Genomic DNA, 20,263 nt, shown 5'->3' on the forward strand with positions numbered 1-20,263 from the left:
CACCAGTAAATTACATTTAAAGTAATTGAAACGAAGCAGACCACATAGAATTCCCTGCTCGACAATGCGCTTTTTAAATCAAGTCTCCATGTGTAATCCGAAACAGAAATGTTCACAAAATTTCGACTTGCTTTTAAAAGTACACGTTATTTCCGCGTGGAAATGCTTCATTGATATTACTTTGCGAAATTACATTTCATGAATTTTAAAAGCCACCCGAATTTTAATATTCACCGACTTCGTAAATGAAACATCCACGCTCGCATCCTCCATGAATAAATTTATTGCAACTTTAAATAACATGTAGCTGTAGCCGTGATATTTTCAAACAAATCTTCCGATTTTACGTTTTAATCCCGCAACAATCAGCTTTCGGCGATTTCCATTCCTTTCCGTCGTTCGATGTTTCGATATATAATAGAATTAAGCTTTATTTGGCGCGGATTATCTCCATTTTTCCCTGGCCAAATAAGAGATTTCACAGCGTCCGTGGCGAGCCAGCCGGCTCGTCTTCCGCTCTAAACATGCTTTTTCGTGCACAGGACGAAAGGACACGGGAAACGTGACACCGTGCACTTTCCTGACACGTGTCACGCGACCTGCCAGGAGGCCCGTTTAAATTCATTCGCCGGAACAGCTTCACGCTCCATTATACGTGATTCACGCGTTTTAAGCACTTCGCCCCGCCTCACGAGGCTCGACATTTGAAGAACTAACGGCCCTACGCTCGGAGAGGAGCGATTCACGGCCGAGATATCGAACCGGAACCCCTTCGTAAAAATTACTACGCTCCTATTAGTTATCTAAATACGATCTTTACGAACGGTAAACGGTCTTTAAACGACTCGACCGGCGCTGGTGATACAGGCTCGGTCTAGCCCCCACGCGGCGAAATAAGCGGTTAATTCCGCGGAAAATTCCCCGCGAGAGGTAAAGTTTGTCGTGGCATACTTCGAAGATTGAGGCGGAGCCCTCCGAGAGTTGATAAGAATACCCCGGTGATAAGATAATCCGAGACGTTTCCGAGGCTCTCTGCACTGGCACTGTTTCGTCAGGTCTCGGAACTTTTCGATTCTTTTGAGGTTAGAACCTAAACATTTGGAATGTAATTGCTTTAGCTGCCAATGGCTTAAAAATTTCGTTCTTCGTCTATTTATTATTTTATTTTACATTATTAACAATTTGTGATACTTCTATCTGAACCAATTCAACATCGTTGAGGATATAGAGGGGCTTAAAGTTTACTGGTGGGATTCCCAGGAGGCGCCATTTCTATTCTAGTCACCTGACCTCGCAACCGCGCATGCGTACAACCATGAGAATTGTAGCTGCTTGAAATTTTCCAGTTGTGTTGGTTCGAAGACAAGATTCGCTACAATCACGAATCCCGCGTTATATTCACATGTCTCTTGTCTTTTGGCCCACGTATAAGCTAGCGAAGCTGTAGGTATCGCAAATTTTCGAGAAATTTAAGCAAAACGGTCTAGTCATATCGGTCCGGTGCGCTCAAGTCCGAAATTTTCGACCTCAGCGGCATCCCATTTTCCAGTCGCATTGGCCGAGAGACAAAATTTTCCCGAATTGTAAATTCGACGTTAAACTTGGCTATCTAGTACATTTTTTACCACGGAAAATCGAAAAAAATAACCAAGTTGTATCTTGTTGTCCTATTTTTTGAGAAAATTAAGCGAGAGTGACCGCCAGAACTCAGCTAGAAATTTCAAATTCCAGAACCATATTATTTTCCAGGCGCACGAACCACCAGAGAAAATCACAAGAAATTAACCTAAAAACGTACGAAATGTTTAGTGCAAATATCGAACGAATTTGAACTTCCATCGAAAAAAAACGATTACTTTTAAGCGAGGCTATCCACTCACACGATCCGCAGTAAAAATTGGCTGCAATCGTAAATCCAACGTCAAATTTGACTTTTTTATGTTATCTATTTCGCGAACAATAAAAAGAGTGGCGGTATCCAGGCAAATTTGTGAGAAAAATAAGGACGACTGTCCCGGTCGCATCGGTCCGCCACAGTACATTGTATCAAAAAATCCATACGCTTTATCAATGAATAGCTAACCGCACTTTCAATAAAACTGGAATTGAACAATACTGCGCGATGGCTTTTAATCGTAAGCCGCCTTTCTGTAACGTCGTTGCAACAGTTTCAAAGGTAAAAGTTAAAATTGTCGAAATGGATTATGAAGTAGTTTTCGAACGATCCTCGACTCATTTATCTACTTTTAATGGGTAGCTGTAGTTCACAACGAAATTTTCGTGTTACCGAAACTCGTGGGGCCACTAAATGGGTATGCGCAACTTTTAATAACGAGCCATCGGATTGTTTGAGGTTCCCCGCTTTCGGTAAATGTTTGCTACTAGGTTGCACAAACGTATCGCGTAGGTTTCACTGTTCCTGTCGGACAAACATTGCGATTTGCTTTTCTATATGGTAAACCAGACATTCGTCCTCCCCGTGAGTTATTTTTTTAAATAAATATTTGAAAGCGCACGCGTTACGAAATATCAATATCTAAAATTACACGTACCCGAAAACCAATAAAGGAGACATAACATTCAAAACGTGAAATAGCAGTTCCGTATATTTCACTCTCCTTTTTAAACAAATTCGTATACTTTGGGAAGCCAAAGTAATTAATTAATGTAAATTCGCAATTAACCTTGCGAATATTGAGTAAACACCCCCCCCCCCCCATTTCAAAATTAAATGCGTGGATTGAATATTCGTTCGAGTACGAAAGGAAAGAGAAAAAGATGATGAATTTATAAAAATGGATTTTAAAGTAGTACGAAGTTTATATTTTTCGAATCGACAAAATAGGAGTGTGATGATGCAAGAGAGTTGGTATCGTGAACGCGGTTTGAGAAATTGAAAACGACGCATCTTTCGCTACGTCCATTCTTCACCCTACCAGCGAATCGTTGTTATCTATTACCGGAAAGAACGTGCAGTCATAATTGCTTCCGGTATTACACTGAAAGCGTCAAGGGAGACATCGAGTTTCCCGGGTCGCCGTGTAAAAGCAATAGCAGGTCCTCGTACATCACACGCCTAGCACCGTGCTACTTAATGCTTGGAATGCAATCTTAACGAGCTACAAGCTCGCAAAGATTGTATCGAATTTTCTGAATAATTTTGCGATTAGCTTTCGTCGCGTTATTTCGACTAAATTGTGAGTAAAGAAGTGTAGAAATATGTAACACAATTAAACAACAAACGTGATAGTCGATGGCGAAGTGACTTAGGTACTGGACTCACATCCAGTAGGGCCAAGGTTCGAATCTCACTGGATCCAAAAATCACGAAGCACCATTTTCTTCTGCAACTTCCCGATAAAATCTCAACCCAATCTTATTCGAATTACAAAAATATTATTTAAAGAAAAACTTGAATTTTTCTAAGCATGATTTCCAAAAACAATCCTAGTCAACACGAAGGGAGCAATTGTGTACGTGGGAATGCAACAGCAGAATGTGGGTGGGTAATGGATGCCTTAAAAAAGAACCCGTGGTTCTCAACCTTGTCTGGCATGTTTGCAACACCTTGCATCAGAATAGAGACGTGTCACAAGGAGACTAACGCGTCTTACGGCGTCACGCGCGCGAGAACGTGTAGGTTCTCCGTTCGCCGGCGGTAGTCGGTGGCCATATATGCATATATCAAAGACCGCGGCGTGCAGCTCAGTAGACCAACCACGCAGCAATGCATCAAGCCCGGTAATTTATGGTGGGGCGATTAACCCCTTCGTGTCCGTTGGCTCTCCACCGGAGAAGATCTGAAAGTCAGATCTGTTGGCTGGCTCCCTAATATACACGCGTCAAGATATCCTTGACGGGAATCCATGATGAGTATCCCCAATACCTTTCCCATTGATCAGAGACTCAGATTTTTCGATGAAATTTCTAACTCCAACGTGGACATGTTCGAAGAGCCATGAAATTGATGTTTAGATATCATCAGCTTCTATGGAAAGTGCATTCGGACTTCTGTATACAGAGCCCAAACAAACGTACACAATTTTTCAGAAGCGGCAGACAAGCTTGTCAATAGTAAAGGGCGATGATACACGGCCGCTGGTGATTTCCGTCGAATGTTTACGAGGCACGGCCAGCCGGGACGATAATTATGCTCTTAAATAAACTCTAAGGCCACGCAGAGTCAACGTTTATACGATCACGATTGGGAACGGCGACTGGGAACCATGGAATCGTGGCCATTATCTCTCCTGTTTTACGATTCGAGGCGGTCGTTTTAATTGAACGGAAATAAGTGCCAATAAAGTGAGACGCTACCGCTTTATGCTGTATCACGGCGGTGATTCGAGCGTGTAATTCGTCGTAACTCATGCAATAGGTGAATCGAAGGATTCTTTCGGTAACTGATCTTTCATAGTTCGGTGCAATTAGTACCAGTTAAAAATGAACGACGCTATTCGCGTACACGTTAATTATTATTGTCGTTCCGTACGCTGGTTTCAACACGATGCGTTAACCAACTAGCAATTTAACACGAACGACCGTACGCATTTAGTAACCTAATTGTCAAAGGTTGGACGGGATGTGTCCGATCGTCTCTTCGAATTGCGTCGTAATTGCAATTAATCAGTGGGCACAAACCCGCTCGTTTCCTCCTGTTATCGAGACTCTTCTCGTAAAGCTGTCTTTAATTTAGCTGGTCAGACGACGTCCTTCGTTTCTGCCAGCTCCTTTTGCGAGATTATTGCTCGTTGCTGCGTACACCGTATTCTCTCATCGCCCTTTACGACAATTTTGAAGCGAGACAATTATTTCTTAATTCTAGCGGGTGATTAATTGCCCTCAAGAAGGCTTTAATTAGGTTTCAACAAAGTACTTCCCAAGAATTATGACCATCAGAGGCGAATCTATTGTCCAATGTAGAGTTCAAGGATGTTTCGTTCTTTCAATAAAACAAAATCAGCTTATAGGTGACGTTGAGACGAAACTTTTTTATATTTACATTTCATTCATAGGACGGTTAGTTTCGAAAATAAAAATTGAAAAGTTAGAAGTTCGTTGCAAATATTGAATTTCAAAAAAAAAGTTTCCGACGTTTCCAATTTTTATCTCTGAAACTAAATGTCGCGTGAATAAACTGTAACTACAAAAAAGTTTCGTTTCGTTGTTCTCTATAAAGTGATATTTTTTTTTTAAATTCGATTGTTCGACTGTTGTTTTTTTTTCTCTAAGATAATACCAACAGGATCACAGACTATTAAGAGATCTCAGGGAAAGGGTCATTTTATATTTACAGTTTACCCATAGTTAGTTTCAAACATAAAAATTGAAAAGAGTTCTCTTGGAATTTACACCAAAAATCGTCCCGTAATCAAAGGATCGAATCCCGAAGTAACAGTCTAATTTCGATCTATTCTACTTGTTTTCACTTGGACGTTAACTTACCGCTACCAGACATCGCCACGCGTATTCCCTGTACCCGCAGATTAAAATCCGAACCAAGTACAATTGAAGAGACCACGGAGAGGAATGCTTAGGAAACAATCCCGCGCAAGTGCATCATTTTCCAAGGAGAAAGCGCAACCAAACAGTTCCCATCGAGCGGGGTAAATGAAATCCCCTGGGGCTGTGAGGGGTACGCGACGAAGCGCGAAAGATTCGCGAGGAAACACGGTATCGGTGGCACGGATATAATTCTCATCTCGGAGTTTCGTATCCCCGCCGCAGTGCATTCATCTTCCCATTCAGAATGCACGTACACTCGCGCTCGCCTTGGGTATCAAAGCTCGTACGTAGACAAGGCAAACACGCGCGGAACGTGTGGGCGGAGAGGCACGTATCCTTATCGCCCCTGAGTCGTGCCACGACATCCGGTAATGTAACCCCTTCCGCAACGGGACCTGTGCGCGAGCGCGGACGTTTCCTCGTAAAATTTCGTATCTTGCCCTGGCGACGACAGCGGGTCGAGGAAACGCGGGAGAAGCGAGGGTGGTAGCGATGAGTGGCATGTACAATGAGACAACGCTTTGCGCGGGGATCGTTTGCATCCCGGTTCGCTGATAGCTGAGCGATATTTGAATTCTGTCCCGTGGCTTGTCTATTTTACTCTCGCGGAGTTGCAACTCTATCGTTTGCTGGGATTCCTTTGAATCCGGCAAGAGGACGATTGTTACATGGTCTTGCATCGATGAAAGTCCGCGTCATCCACGCGAGACTGTTTTAATGGGATCGATGGAATGGAATTTTTTCCGTGATTACAGAAGCGTCTACGAGCTGGTCACGATGTTACATGTACAAGAGATTTAACCTGGGGAAGTCATCCGTGAACTGTTGGATGGTTGAGCTTTAGCGTTTCCCTGAACCCTTCGTCGCTAATTACTTAGAGTAGTCAAACATCAAGTGCTAGATGTAGTCATGGATGAGAAGCTTGGCTGTTGTCAGGCTGTAGTCAACAAACATCCACGTAGACCGAGTTTGCGTACAATTAGGATGCCCAGAGCCTAGCTTCTCACAGTTTCCTGGTGTCATTGAATTAGAAGCTAAATTAAATTTGATCCAGCGAGCACAGCAGTCCGAAGTTATGATGGAAATCCAAAGGGGTCGGTTTCAGAAGCTTCTGAAAGCCTCAAGTCGAGACCACGGCCTGAATAAATCCCAGGCATCGATGACCGGACCGACTGATAACGTATCGCATCCACCGTCGTCGTAAAGAAGCGCAGGCTTCATACAGTAGTCATTTCTTGCAACCGGTTCCTATTCACTGGCGAGGGGTCGCCCATACACCGAGCTCACATACTTTCATTTGACACAGTTCGTCTCGCGATATCAAGTAATGGAAGTTCTTCCGTGACGGGCTCTCGAATGCATCCCCCTAAACGATGTTGCTCGAGGGCCAGCAGAGAGCTAGCTGAACTTTCGGGGCCATTCATTGAAAACGAGCGGCGGAGATATGGAAGCGCAGCTGCGCGTGACGAGCGTTTCGTACAATGCATTACTGGGGAAACAATGCCATGTTCTTCTACGTAAACACGATGTCCTTTCTCAGACCTGTCCCGATAATGATAATGACCTGGACATGTGGAAGCATCTGCTGTGGAAACATCAAGTTATATTTTATCGGTTGAGTATTATTGTTATTGCGGAGCTTGGAGTTCCAAAGTATCTTGAAAGCGGGGTTGGTACGCTAAATCACTCGAAGCTGGTGACAACTGAGTGACTAATCTACAGCGAAGTAATGAATTGTTTTTCGCGGGTAAATCTGCGGGCAGCCAAAATTGGATGAGCCGCGGGTAAAAAATCGGGAAGTTGGTGAAGCTCTCTTTGAAAATGCCGGCCACGAGTTCACCGTGACCGCGAGCACGCTAGAAAATCAAATCCCCGGTGGAGAGTGGTGGTGCCTTTTCGTTCGTTCCGTGGGCGGGATACTTTTGCGAACGCGACCGGAAACTTTCGCTGGCCTCTAAACGAGTCAACCAAACTTCCGGTCCCGCCTGGCCGGTGGACTCGCGCCGATGAAAAAGAATACGATATTACGTACGAATATTCCTCCAACTTGGTTCACCCAACCCTCGCTTTTACGATCCCGGCATTTTATTGGGATGGACCCAGACTCCGTAACCGGGAAGACGTTTTCTTTCGAAGTGCCCTCCAACTGAATTTAAGAGAAACGATCGAGTCCGCGGGTTTCGTCCATTTTAGAAAAAAATGTGGCGAGTCAAGGGTTTCGGCTCGCGGAGGATTGAAATCGATCAATTAAAACTTGAAAAAGTTCTGTCTGAGTAATCTTAGTGCTCGAGAAGTTTTAACGACTTTCGTCGCCCCTTCGCGATCGCTACATTTGTGTCGCGTAATTTTTGAATTTGCTACTAGATGGCGTTGATGTAGTTTTACGCCATTTTTATATCTGCCCTCAGGGGCTGTGGCATGCACGAGAGGTCGCAGGTACAGTACAGACTTAGCGGTTCCGAGGTACCTGAGCCACAGACACATAGAGAAATGTAATGTAGAAAGTGAAGGATTGATGTAAAATAATATAAATATGATATGAAGAAAAAAACCATGTATGTGAAAGGCTGGACCAATAGGTACAATAATCAATCCACAACAAATTATAATACGTACATATAAACTAAAGAACTAAGAAACATTTTGAAATCCACAACTGGAGACCGCAAACATAATTATTACAAATAATTTTCATGTTATTTAATCCAACCACAAATAAGAATATTTAATCTTCGAGTTGACAAATCTTACAGACGTGACTGCGCAACTCGAAGCATTATACTCCGCTCCAAAATAAAGATCGGATTACGTCAAGAAACAGAAACCGAAAGAAAAACGTGTGGAACAGGTGTGAGCTTCCAGCGAAGGCTGAAAGAAAAATCATTCCTCCCGTCGAATCGCTATAATAGTAATACGGCACGTGCTCCCGATACTTCCACGGGATCCAGCTCGAAATAAAGTGGACTCTAGTTGTTTCATCCGGCATTTGCTCGCAGCGGTTGCGCGAGTCCGAGTGCAATTTTCGAATCCAGAGAACTCGCCTCTCGCCGTGAGAGAAGAATGGCAGCCGGTATTGGTGTTTCTTGCCCGTGACGGGGAAGAGCAAATGTACCGTGTATTCTGTAAGTACTTTCCAAGAGCCCAGTAATGGTATAAGTTTTATTCCGGGGAATCGACAAGGAGCCTTGCAAATTGAATTGGAACCGTATCCTCGATAAATGCCGGCCAAAAATTCAGCTCATCGGTTCGTGTTCGCCTGCGTGAAACGCGGCGAACGGAAGCGTTACATACAAGCCGGGAACCGAGCCGATACGTTCGCGAAATTCAGGAAGGAAAATCGTTTTCCTGGAGGAAATCGCGGTTGCACGGCTTATCGACAGAAATTTAGAAGATTATTTGGGATAAATACCGTACTTACCTTCGTGGAAGCGGGCACGAAACGCATAATTGCGCCCTCCGCAGTTGCAATCTGTTAGGCGATCGTTTACCTCGTTGGTAATACTTGTTGTTAGCCCCAAGATATTAAATTATTCTGCGATTGCGTGCACGACAGCTTTCAACCGCAGGCGATTGTGGTTGTGTCGAAATATAGGGGAAGGGGACGCCGGATCGTGGGGGGTATCGAGACACAGAGGTATCGGGGCATGTGGTTTTCGTGAGTCGGTAATGTGAAACGCTCGGTCGATGACACAGGCTGCTCTGTAGATAATACAGAACAGTCTGTCGATAAATGCTTCGGTCTACTAGAATTCTACATGACCGACGTTTATCGACAGTACAGGGTAGGGTCTAAACCAGGGATGGGTATTTCCACGTAAAAATTTCCACTTGTGGTGACACAGACTGTCACTCACGAGCTCCAGATGCCCATTCCTGGCCCAGGCTAATAATTCTTGACTATCCACTTACCTACGATGTTCTGTAGGTACTCTGGGCACGTGACCACGAGGGTACCGAGTTACAGATCTATCCTGAACTCGGATCACCGCTATACAGAGCAATGTACACATGTATCAGGATGAAGAGATTCGGGATACCGGGTTATCGGGGCATCGCAGCCACGCAAAGGACTCCTCGCACCTGGTGGACGTTCAACTACTTAGGTTAGGCCCTCCAGTTCAAAATATCCCAACAATTAATTTTGTACGTTCTCCTTGCTACTCATCAGCCTCTATACTTGGAGGTCAACGAATGTCTTCGGCGTTTACGAGGCAAGCGGCCGCCGTCAAGGATACGCGTCAGCTACCTGCGTACGTCATTGGAACAATCTAGCGCGCATTCGGGAGCGGGATCATATATAATGCGTTCCACGGCACGGATATACAGGACGGGTCCGGTAAACGACCGAAATCTGGACGCCGATAACATACGTACACATGCATACGCGGGCTGCATACGCATTTGCATCTGGCATCCGACGCAGCCCCGCCGCTCGTGGATATGCATGAGGGACAGAGGTGAAATTTTGGCCAGACTTGAGCACTTGCGAGCCCCGCACAACGTCAAGGACACGTGTACGTCATCCCCTAAATTGCATTCGTAGCCCGACTTCCGTTTAGAGGCACTTCTCCGCCTACTTTCTCGTCCCGTCGTTGCATAACGTGGACAGTGAACGACCGTTCCCCCCTACTTTCGGATACCTCCGAGAACTTTTCCACGAGCTCTGCCCTCGCCGCGAACTAAGTCCTCAATTTCTAATTTTGTTTAATTTAACGACAGAGTGGGATTCGCCGTGTTACGAGATCAAATTTAAGGCTTCGGAGTTAAGGGATCTCCAAGGAGACGATATCCAGGGATTAGATCGTACGGCCTCTCTACTCGACTTCCGGTTTTCTTGGGATACCGGGCTATGGCGCGAGGGCTCCCGAGGTCAGATTTTGGGCGTATCTTGCGTTACGAAATCGAATTTTGCGGTTTCCCCCAGTCACCAGGTTTCCTGGTTTATCAGCGATCGCGTTTCATCAGGGTGTCCTCCTCTATCAGCTTTCGAAATTGGTACAATAAGGTGTCGAAATTATTCTGCCAACCTCTCAAACCTGTCTTTAATTTGGTTTCGATTTTGCTCGAAAGCTCATAATATTTTCTCATAGATACAAACCCTGTATGCTGATACATTAAATTCAAACAAATACATTCTTAATAAGTTTTTTAATAAGAATATGCACATTATCGATGACAGGTCCATATAAATCCATGAGTTCATGAATGATAAATAAGTATCGAGATTCACAGAAATGACATCCCTAATAATTCGTAAGACTTTTTCTAGATTCACCTGAATTTTTAAGGTTTATCTTCTTTGACGGGAAATTCAGACGATATCGATTCTTCGTAAAACGGACTACGTATTTTTCGAATATTCATCGAACTCGACGTTTCCATTATCGTCGTTAGAATTCAATGTCTCGTTTATGGTAGCGTCTCAGCTGTGAGCATCGTCACGCTTGACGTTCCAGTTGGCTTCATCAAGGTGTTTACTGACAAACCGATATCAGTGGACACAGTAGTATACAGCCACGTGTAATCCTGCAATCCTTCGCTCGTGAATCAATTATGAACGTTCCGAATCGAGCCGGACAATTAAATGAAATTGAATGTTTTTTTTTTTGTCAACGTTTCCCACTGATGCATTTACTTGCATCAAGGAAATACCGAGATCGTTTCGGAAAAATTCGAACGGGCGAATTATACGGCAATTTTCCAATTGAATTTAATGATATTTGCAAACGGTTGGGGGAATTCGAACCGATTTAGCCCGAAATTGGCTGGCGTCGCGTCGCAACAATCGAACCGAAAAATTGTAATCTTCGAAATGTTTTCCTAAATTCGTTTATTTCGGGGGTATTATGCAAATGAAATTTTTAGCTTCGCTGGTCTCGATATGTATTGAACGGGGAAGCGGACGAACGTGGCAATAGGGAAACCCCATTCACTGCCAAATACCCATTTCCGCTTTTCAAGATTTGGTGGAAGTTCCCTTTCCCGGTGAAAAAGAAACCTCGCGATCACCGCCTTAATGAAAATATGTCATCCGGAAAGCAAAGGGAACGCCCTTGAAGGGAATTTCTTCCCTGCTCTAAACAAATCTTTTTTCTTTCATTTGCGCATGAAAAATCGAAGTACTCAGACAATTCCATTTATGTGGTCCACCCTGTATATTCATCGATTGTGACTGCCGCGATATATTTCAAGCGAGGCGTTTATGTTTTCACGGTTTACATCCGAGCTCCGCTAACGGTGATTTAAACAAAAAGTTTCCCTGATATTTTCGACCGCTATAAATACTTCGATGCGGAAGGTAGCGGGAGGTACACGAAACTGAATGAGAAAATAAATTTCGCATTATATCAAATTAAATTCAGAGTTATTTCGCGTTTCGCGCGAGGCCGGAACCATGTATTTAACCATTTACCGAGGCCGTTTCTCTTTGCTTGGAACTTTCTTCGTAACTTTCGGCGCGTCTCTTGAAACTGTGCTAAATTAAACACGAATCTGGAGGTAGATCGCGTCGCGAAATTCACCGTTAGCTAAATTTCCCCAGGTGCTTTCGATGCGCCTATTCGTTGGATCGGTACACTGCCTCTTTAAAATTGGATAAGGTGGAACCCACTTTTCCCAATATTCGTTTAAAATTAAAACACTCCTGGACAGCTCGCTAGTCAAATAAAGGCATGATCTCTTTTAGAAAATTAAAAGTTATTACTACACTGCGAATTTTATGTATCTGCGATACAAACTAGTACAATAAATGCATGCTGAACATATGTAAGTGAAAGGTGTGCGCACTTTTGAAAAAAGATTCGCGACACTCAATTCTATTCCTGGTTGTGCAATAATTATGTAAACCTTTTCATTTTATACACTACATATTTACAATATTGATTTTTCAAAACATATTTTATAATTAATTTAAAAAATCAATCCTTCGTCTCAACGATCAGAATCATTGCAGTGTTTACAGAGTATCAACTTGAGAAAAATCAGGAAAAGTCGGAGGAATGGCTGAAAAGTGTCAGTTGAGAAAATTGGAACGGCTTATTTGGCCCAGGAGGGAAACAATCAGGCTTCGTGCAAACAAATTCACGTTGCTGGAACGCGAGGAGAGGCGCAACGCAAACGACACCGTTGTTTGTTAAGGATTAAGTCTTGTGTCCCCGAGCATTTCGTACTGCAGCGCCTGTGACTAAATGCTTCCTGTTTATGTTCACATCTTAAGAATTCAAACGCAGACTGTGTTAATTAGATGACTCAAGATTCCTCCTGTTCGCTGCCTGGCTAATTAATTAATTAATAATGTTACGAAGGGTACATGTTCATTTAAAATTACCCAATGAAAATTTAATCGCTTAAACTGTTCAAGAACCGTAATGGGTAGTACATAAAATGGACTGAAAACATTAGTTACTTATTTACAAGTTGTTCACAAAATAAATACAAGAAAGCCCAGGCACGACTAAACTATAATGCGAAGTTACGAGGTGCAGTTTAAGGGTTGTTACAAAAACCTAACCTAAAAATGGTGTACGATAAATTTATCGAATAAAGTGCACGATTAAAGTTTCTGTAATTTGTTCCCCGGATATTTCCTTGCATTTTCGAGTAACTTCTGAAACTATCCAAAGTGATAAGTTTGAAATATTCAGCACGCAAACGTCGCGCATAACCCAGAATCGTGCAATGCGCCCTGCGTGAGCCGACAGTTCACTGGGCGGGGGCGTATCGATGAAATAACAATGCTGTAAATATTTATCGGCTTGCGGTGGATGAATAAATACTAGCAAGGATCGTTTCGTATCCAATAATCCCAAAATATTGATTAAACGGCGGAACGCGTCAATGTTCCGCGATAACAATACTAAATTAATGACTTATAATCGGCGGACCGAGCTAACCTAATTAGCGAAAAATTGCTATATATGCTCGTAAGCGATGAGCTGTAACGGCAAACATTGCACGATACATCTCTGCGCAAAAGTTGTTCAGTTGTATTTAGAGAGACAATTGCATCGCGAAATAAAAGCATTTTCGATACGACGAAGCTTCAACAGGGTTCTTTTCTTTAACGTATACAGAAAAAAATGAGGTGAAATTACGAATGAGATACATTTACTGCTCGAGGTCATTTACAAAACTCATGACTCGTGTCTGAAGATAAGGGCCTGGAAGCTGAGTTGGATCTAAATGAATTGGCCGCTCAAGGTCACCCCCACTACGCTGCACGTGGTGTGACCACTACTCCAATAGCACTCCTCTTCGCTTAAAGGCCACTGTATGTCAATTAACAATCTGCAAATTTGAATCAAAAGAATGCATTGCTTAAAGTCATCCCCTACCGAGATTCGTATAAGGCTCCAAACCTTTTGTTCACAACACATTGGGGATAAGTACGAGCACCATGCTTCGAGCCACCACTCGACTCCGACGCGACACTAGCTCCACCTAGTCGAGAATAACCAACGAATCGCCCGAGACGAGATTGCCTTAAAGTTCGCGCACTCTAGGTTACAAATCCTTCTTAGCCCAGTTGTTCCGCGGCTTGAGAAACAACCGGCACAACGGCGCTGGTAATCGATATAAGCCATAGGATTATCAGAAGGTTTTGCAGCCGCATTCATCGCCTGTGAATAGCGACGCGAGCAGCTGTTTGATAATGATCCCGATGCGGTGGCCGTGCATTTACCGCTTTCAGCTTGTTTCCCGCGAACCTTTCAGAGCCGCCAGCTTTGAGCCCGGCCAGTAAAGTAACGCGAACCTGATTCCAAACGAACGCCTCCGTCGACGGCGATCCTTTCCATCCCGTGCCACGGCGTTGTCATGTCCAATGCGCCAATAGCGTCCACACCGGGATGCATCGAGAGTAATTAATTTGAGCGTCAGACGTTTGACCACTACGTTCGAGGTACTTAATAAATTACTACTGATTCGGGTGTCGGCGGTGTCGGGGGCCAACCGAAGCCATCGACCAGTGTCCTCTTGGTGAATCGTTAGTACGTCTGTGTGTAACCGTGTAGCTTTAGTACTGGGCTGGTTAGGTTAGATTAAAGAGAACACGGGAGCCTTGGTGTGACGTAAAATGTCGCAGCATAGCCTCAGTGCCAACGGGGTAGTTTCCACAGTGTTTGGGAAATAATCCTTTTAATTTGTACTTTTCCCAGACGGACAAGATTGTAAATATTAGTTTAAATAAATGACCGACTGAGGAGCGTGCTCCTCTCTCCGTCCGGAAGGTTGGGTGAATCGAGTAGCTCGGCTCTCGAGGCGGAGAAAGAGGTGTGGGGAATGGGGACCCGAAAGTCCCTGATCGAAGTCGATCACTTTCGAGCGGATCGTTTGCTCCTCGCTCGATTTCTTTCGTTTCAAACGGCTATCCAAGTAACAAGCTCCTTTGATTTGCTCCCTTTTCACTGAGGCCAGGAATCCTCTTATAATATTAAGAGCGAAATCTTTTCGAAGCAATTCCGAAATCGTTGATACAACATGTAACTATGCACTACACTATTCCTCTGAAGTACTCATCAATAAATCAAAAAACACTTCATGGCGACAACAGCCAACGCGCCCAACGTGAACGCATGGTTGGTCCAGGTCCGGAACGCTCGCGAATAGTACGACGGAGTTCTTTGTTCGATTTTTTCCGCGCGAAACGTTTCGAGGTACGCGGGACTTTAATGATTTTATTCATCGCTTCTGCCCCACGCAACGCGCTATTCGCCATTCCAAACAGACAAAGACGGCGCGTTTCAAGCGTCCATGAAGGCCCCTGCTTGTTCAGCGAAATAGACCGCGTCTTGTAAGCATGTCGGAGGGCTCCGAAGATATTTACTTTAAGTTACAGTATCTTAGAGAGACTTGAAAACATTAGAACACTGTGGTTTGTCAATTCTCTGCGGAGGTTTCGATACAACGACGCAAATATTAGCTCAAACGCTAATTGCTGACTCCCGAACGCGACTGTCGTGCATGCGGCCCTGAAAACTGCTTGTGGAACAACCAGTTACGTTCAAAGGCACGAGAAATCGCAGTCGAAACATGACCGCCAGGATCGCGTGTGTGGCAGTTTTTCAGAGGACGAGGCCGGAACCATAAATCCCAGCGATTTGCGAGCGGACGCGTTCGTTTTGCCAAGCTTCCGTCGCGAGGCAGAAGAAGGGTCGCGGTTTGACGCCTTGATTTCGACGAGCTCGATGATCGCCGCGTGACAAATGGCCCTCGACGTTTCTACACACGGTTCTACACACACGCGTCCGTTCTCCAGGTGGGACACAATTAATGGGAATCCTTGCAAATCGTGCCGGGCCGCGAGGATAGAAAATATATCGTGGACGAATACGAATCAGAGGCGCACGCACGCGCGCGCGCGACATACCGTCCGAGTGATTTACGGTCGTGAAATTCGAGGAAAGGAGAATTCCAGTGTCTGCTGTTTAGCCGGGGGCCCTTCTGTTTCAAATCTGCTGGCAACGCCGCCGCGAGAAATACCACGGATTAGACCGTACGGTCGCCTTGATTTAGGTAGAACGAGCTTTATTGCCTGTCCGCGGCGATCCCCTTTGACTCGTTGCGTCGCAGCTTAATTGCGGCTGGCTAACGACAGGAAAATGAATCCCCGTGAATGAAATTTTCCGTTCCGAGTGACCATGGCAAGGGAACAACGGTTTTGGGGTTAAAGCGAAATTGGCGTTGCGGTTTTCGGCTCTTGATGCTTTAGTTGTCGGTGTTGCGTTAAGTTAGCGCTTCTTCGGCATGGTATGCACCGTATAAGCCTCCATGGCTTGCTCTAAACACCGAATAACGCATGGAAATAGAGGGGCCAACATTACAATGCGATTTGGATACGTGAGAATCTGGCTTCATGCTCTGTTGTGCCATGCCTGACCATAGGTTGGTTCATACTACTTAATTCATATTTAATTTTTATCAGGGAGCACCCGCAATCTATGGATTATTTTTGGAGTTTGCAGGGACTATGTAGAGTACTTAACTCTTCCAAGTTCTCCATTTACTGTTTCTTTTTCCCCATTTTCAGTGAGCTCAATTTCCCAATGTAACTCGTACACAGTAATGATCACCTAATTGCAGCAAGTAGCTTGATTTACGAGAACGAGCGGTGGTAATCTACAGAGCCTGTGCTCGACGGAAGAACAATGGCTACGGCAACAATCGATAAGATTGAAACATCAACAGTGACACGTGGACTGATGTTTTGATGGACACGCCTTCAATATTCATGTTAATTGCCGATACACGGGGATTGACGCGATAAAGGCTACCCGCGCGCACCGTCTATACATCGTTGTTTCATAATACGTATCTAAATGTTTCACGATCCTTTCGAGTGATAACAAAATAATGCCTCTCAGAGCCGCTTGTTTCGACGTGCTGCTCGTATTGGCTTCTGTCGCGACTCCCTCCACGAATGGGATTTGTCCTGATTCCGATCGCGTCGCGCCGAGATTCTCGCGTAAAAGTGCTGTTACCGGGACGTTTTATCGTCCGGGAATTTGAGTTTAATGCCTCAGGCTTGCGTTAGCGGAGCTCCAACCGCGTTCAAACACCGTGGAGCGTCAATAACTTAAGAACGTTTCACGGGCTCGCGTGGTGCTCCATCTGTTACTTTATCTTTTTGAAAAAGAATTTCCCCGCGCAATTGCGTGGTCGATAGTGACTATTAAACAGAGGATTCGAAGAAAAAAATAATCTGTAGTAGGTTATAACCGTCCCAAAGCGTCCCGAGACGAGTCTGACTCGTATGTCTGACCATGCACCGACCACTTCCACTTAAGGCCTACTTTAACCCATTCATTGCTAGACAAATTTAAAGCGTTTTGCCTTGGGATGTAAATTTGTTGCTTTACAACAGAAAATTTACGATCTCCTTGTGCAATAAATCGTCACTGAAAATGCTATAAACTTATCCCTTGAGTAATTGCAATCAATTTGAATGGGCTAACCTATTCTGCCTCTGCTGCCTGACCTGGGCCAAAACTCTCCACAACATACCTGAGTGATGCGCCTGACGGGGCCACAAAGTGCCACGACGTACTTCTGTGAACATCGAACAACGAACAAGTTCAGTTATAGGCTCAACGTTTCACGAATCCAGCGCTCCTTAATCCTCGCGAAACCTGAAAAGGCCAGTAAACGTTTAACCGCGATTCCCTCTAATTACAGCCTTATCCTCCAACTCGATAGCATTAGGGTAGGTTTAGGTAGATCTTCGGATACGTGAGTGGCACAACGAAAACGAGAGATCGCGCAGCAACAGTTAGAGGTTCTCAATCGATGGGATTCGTTGTTCCCCAGTTGTTCCGGTCGACTAAAGCGCTGAACAGCGAGCGAAAAGTAACGCCGATCGACGATCCAACTACGGAAAACCGTTAAGGAGTCCTGGAATAACAAAGAGGTTGAGTGACGTGAGCCAGACAGGCAAATACCCTTCCGCGAGAGACTTCAAAGTAAGGGGAATTGCGCGTTGAACGAAGCCAGTGCGCGAGACAGGCTAGTTTCTATTGTACGACTTCCTGCTCCGCTCTAGCGTTTCCCCTTTGCGAGCGCGGTTAATTCTGCGGAGATGTAATCGAAAGAGAGGCGGTTGGTCTCTGACGATGCGTTTTTGTCGAGAGACCGGGCACTCGGGTCGAGTTGGGCTCCTTGGTTGTATTTTGGCTAGCATTGCTCCCTCTTTAGAAGGCAAGGTTAGGATTTCAATGTCACTAGTCGTGTCTCAAGTGGACTTTACGTTGGGTGGTCCTGAAATAAGTGGCGTTTTTGAGAATTTACTACGCTTATTCTGTGACTATTAGAAATAAAATCAAAAGCTTCCGTCTCGCTTTGCTAATAATAAAATTAACAACCACGCTGCCATTATTCTACCACCACGGATAAGCGAACGCGTTTCCCGCGAGGTATTAAATTTGCAAAACTTTATATAAATCTGTAAACTTGAAAAATTTAGTTCCAAGGAAAACGGCTTTAAAGTTTTAGTAACGATCGGCGAGCCACGAAATCGCGACTTTTTGCCGGAAAATGGCGTTCTCCTCGTACTTTCATAACTTCGTCGATTTTTTGAACAACGGTAAAAAATGTTATCGTGACTTAAACAATAAGGACACGTGGAGCAGTTGATTATTTGGCGACGTAAGACTCCGATTTGATGGATCGCGCTAAAAATAGTTTACTCGCTACACGGGAGCGGAATGGGGCGCAATCTCTGCGTTCATTCGTTGCGGGCAGAGTTTCAATCCGTACTTACAGTGATAGAGGCTGCACTCAGCATCGCTGGAAATTCCGTGACGCTGAATTCCACCCACCGCCGGCAGATCAAAGTGTCATTAAGTCGACTCGATCGCGTGGAGAATGTTCAGGAAGGATTCTATGCGTCACACGCGTCCTTGTTTAATGATCCTGATGATATTGAACAGTCCATGTTGGGAATGTTAACTTGCGGTTGTGAATAGATGCAATGGGGAGGAGATTAGAATTCCGGAATTAGAGAAAAAGCCTCAATCAGCAGGGGTGGGTATGTCGGGTTGCGAGATGGTCGCCTGGAAGTGAAGGAGTCGTTTAATAATAACTCTGTAGGTTATTAGAAGGTTACTTCGGACATATTTAGAGATCTGTAGGGTGACCTCGAAGTAACCTTGGCTATGAAAAATTACTCCCAAATAATTTGTCGATAAAAGATTCACTTTTACGTGCCATGTTTCGTAAAACTTGGAGATTGTATTAGGTGGACTGGGAAGTAATATCGTCTCTGCGAATCTCAATATTTATTTATCTTAATTTATCTCAAATATTTTGCACCACCTATAAAAAAAGCGACATGGACTTTCCAGATAACTCAAATATAAGATGTTCAGACGACGAGAAAGTGGCCGACAGGTCCGGACCTCGTCGAACAAGTCACCCAACCGTCCATAGACCCACGAAACTTCGATCCTGCCACGTTTCCTGAAAGACAAGCCAGCGAGCCGGCAGCCACGAAAGAGGTACCCAAGAACCATGGAGGGGCCGCGAAATCCCTTGGAAATCCTCTCGACGAAACGTGAACCCGACCGCGTAGGTACCGGGCACGAGCAGATCGAACCGAAAACTTTTTCCAGCGGGCTGAAGGGACGTGTGACTGCAACATTCATCCCAGCGGAAGAACAGAGGGAGCGCCGACCGTCGTGCAACGAGGGAAAGGGTTGCTCTTGCCATGCAGTCAGCCATCCACCCCGCCATCCAGCCGGTCGGCCAACCACGCAGTAGGGAGAGTCAGCAACGAGTCAGACGGCCGACCGAGCGAGCGTCAGTCTAGCGTGGGCGCACGTCGCGGCACCACGTGCACCGTGATCACGAATCCAGCCGCGGATCGACGTCGTTGTGCTCGGCGGTTCTCGATCGCCCTTGGGAGAGATCTCGAAGAAAAAAGAAAAGAAAATATATTTTCTGTTTCGCGTTCAACGATCCAAAGTGGCTGGTGATTTGTGATTAGTCGCCGAGTGTGAAGGGACCAAGGATCGCTGGGAGGTAATGGCTCTATCCGAGGATGTACGCTATTTCCGCCTCACGGATTTCCTGTTTCGCGCTTCCCGTCAGACGGAATTGATGCCTGACACGTGCCGTGCGAGGCAATCATGCGTGAATCATGCAGCCCGTCGAACACGGTCGTTCTAGAGTCCGCCGACTGACGGAGGATCGAGGTGAAGGCCGCTGGTCGGCTGGTCTCGCGGGTTTCCATTAAGAAACGTCCACGGGTCGTGCATCGCCCGCGGCA

The 20,263-nt window shown here is 45.0% G+C and overlaps 1 protein-coding gene across 2 annotated transcripts in view; it reads left to right on the forward strand.

Moving 5' to 3' along the window:
• LOC128879462 (protein artichoke-like) overlaps positions 1–20,263 on the forward strand; it is a 193,803-nt gene that overhangs the window by 67,918 nt on the left and 105,622 nt on the right. Inside the window, exon 1 of one of the 2 annotated variants that reach the window (XM_054128620.1) lies at positions 19,347–20,016. The exons of the other annotated variant lie outside the window; for it this stretch is intronic. The gene's annotated coding sequence lies outside the window, so the exon portion shown is untranslated. Of the gene's footprint in view, positions 1–19,346; positions 20,017–20,263 lie in introns of those variants that run through there. 2 annotated transcript variants of the gene reach the window in all.

The sequence above is a fragment of the Hylaeus volcanicus genome, chromosome 7 (assembly GCF_026283585.1).
Source record: "Hylaeus volcanicus isolate JK05 chromosome 7, UHH_iyHylVolc1.0_haploid, whole genome shotgun sequence".
Classification (NCBI taxonomy): Eukaryota; Metazoa; Arthropoda; class Insecta; order Hymenoptera; family Colletidae; genus Hylaeus; species Hylaeus volcanicus.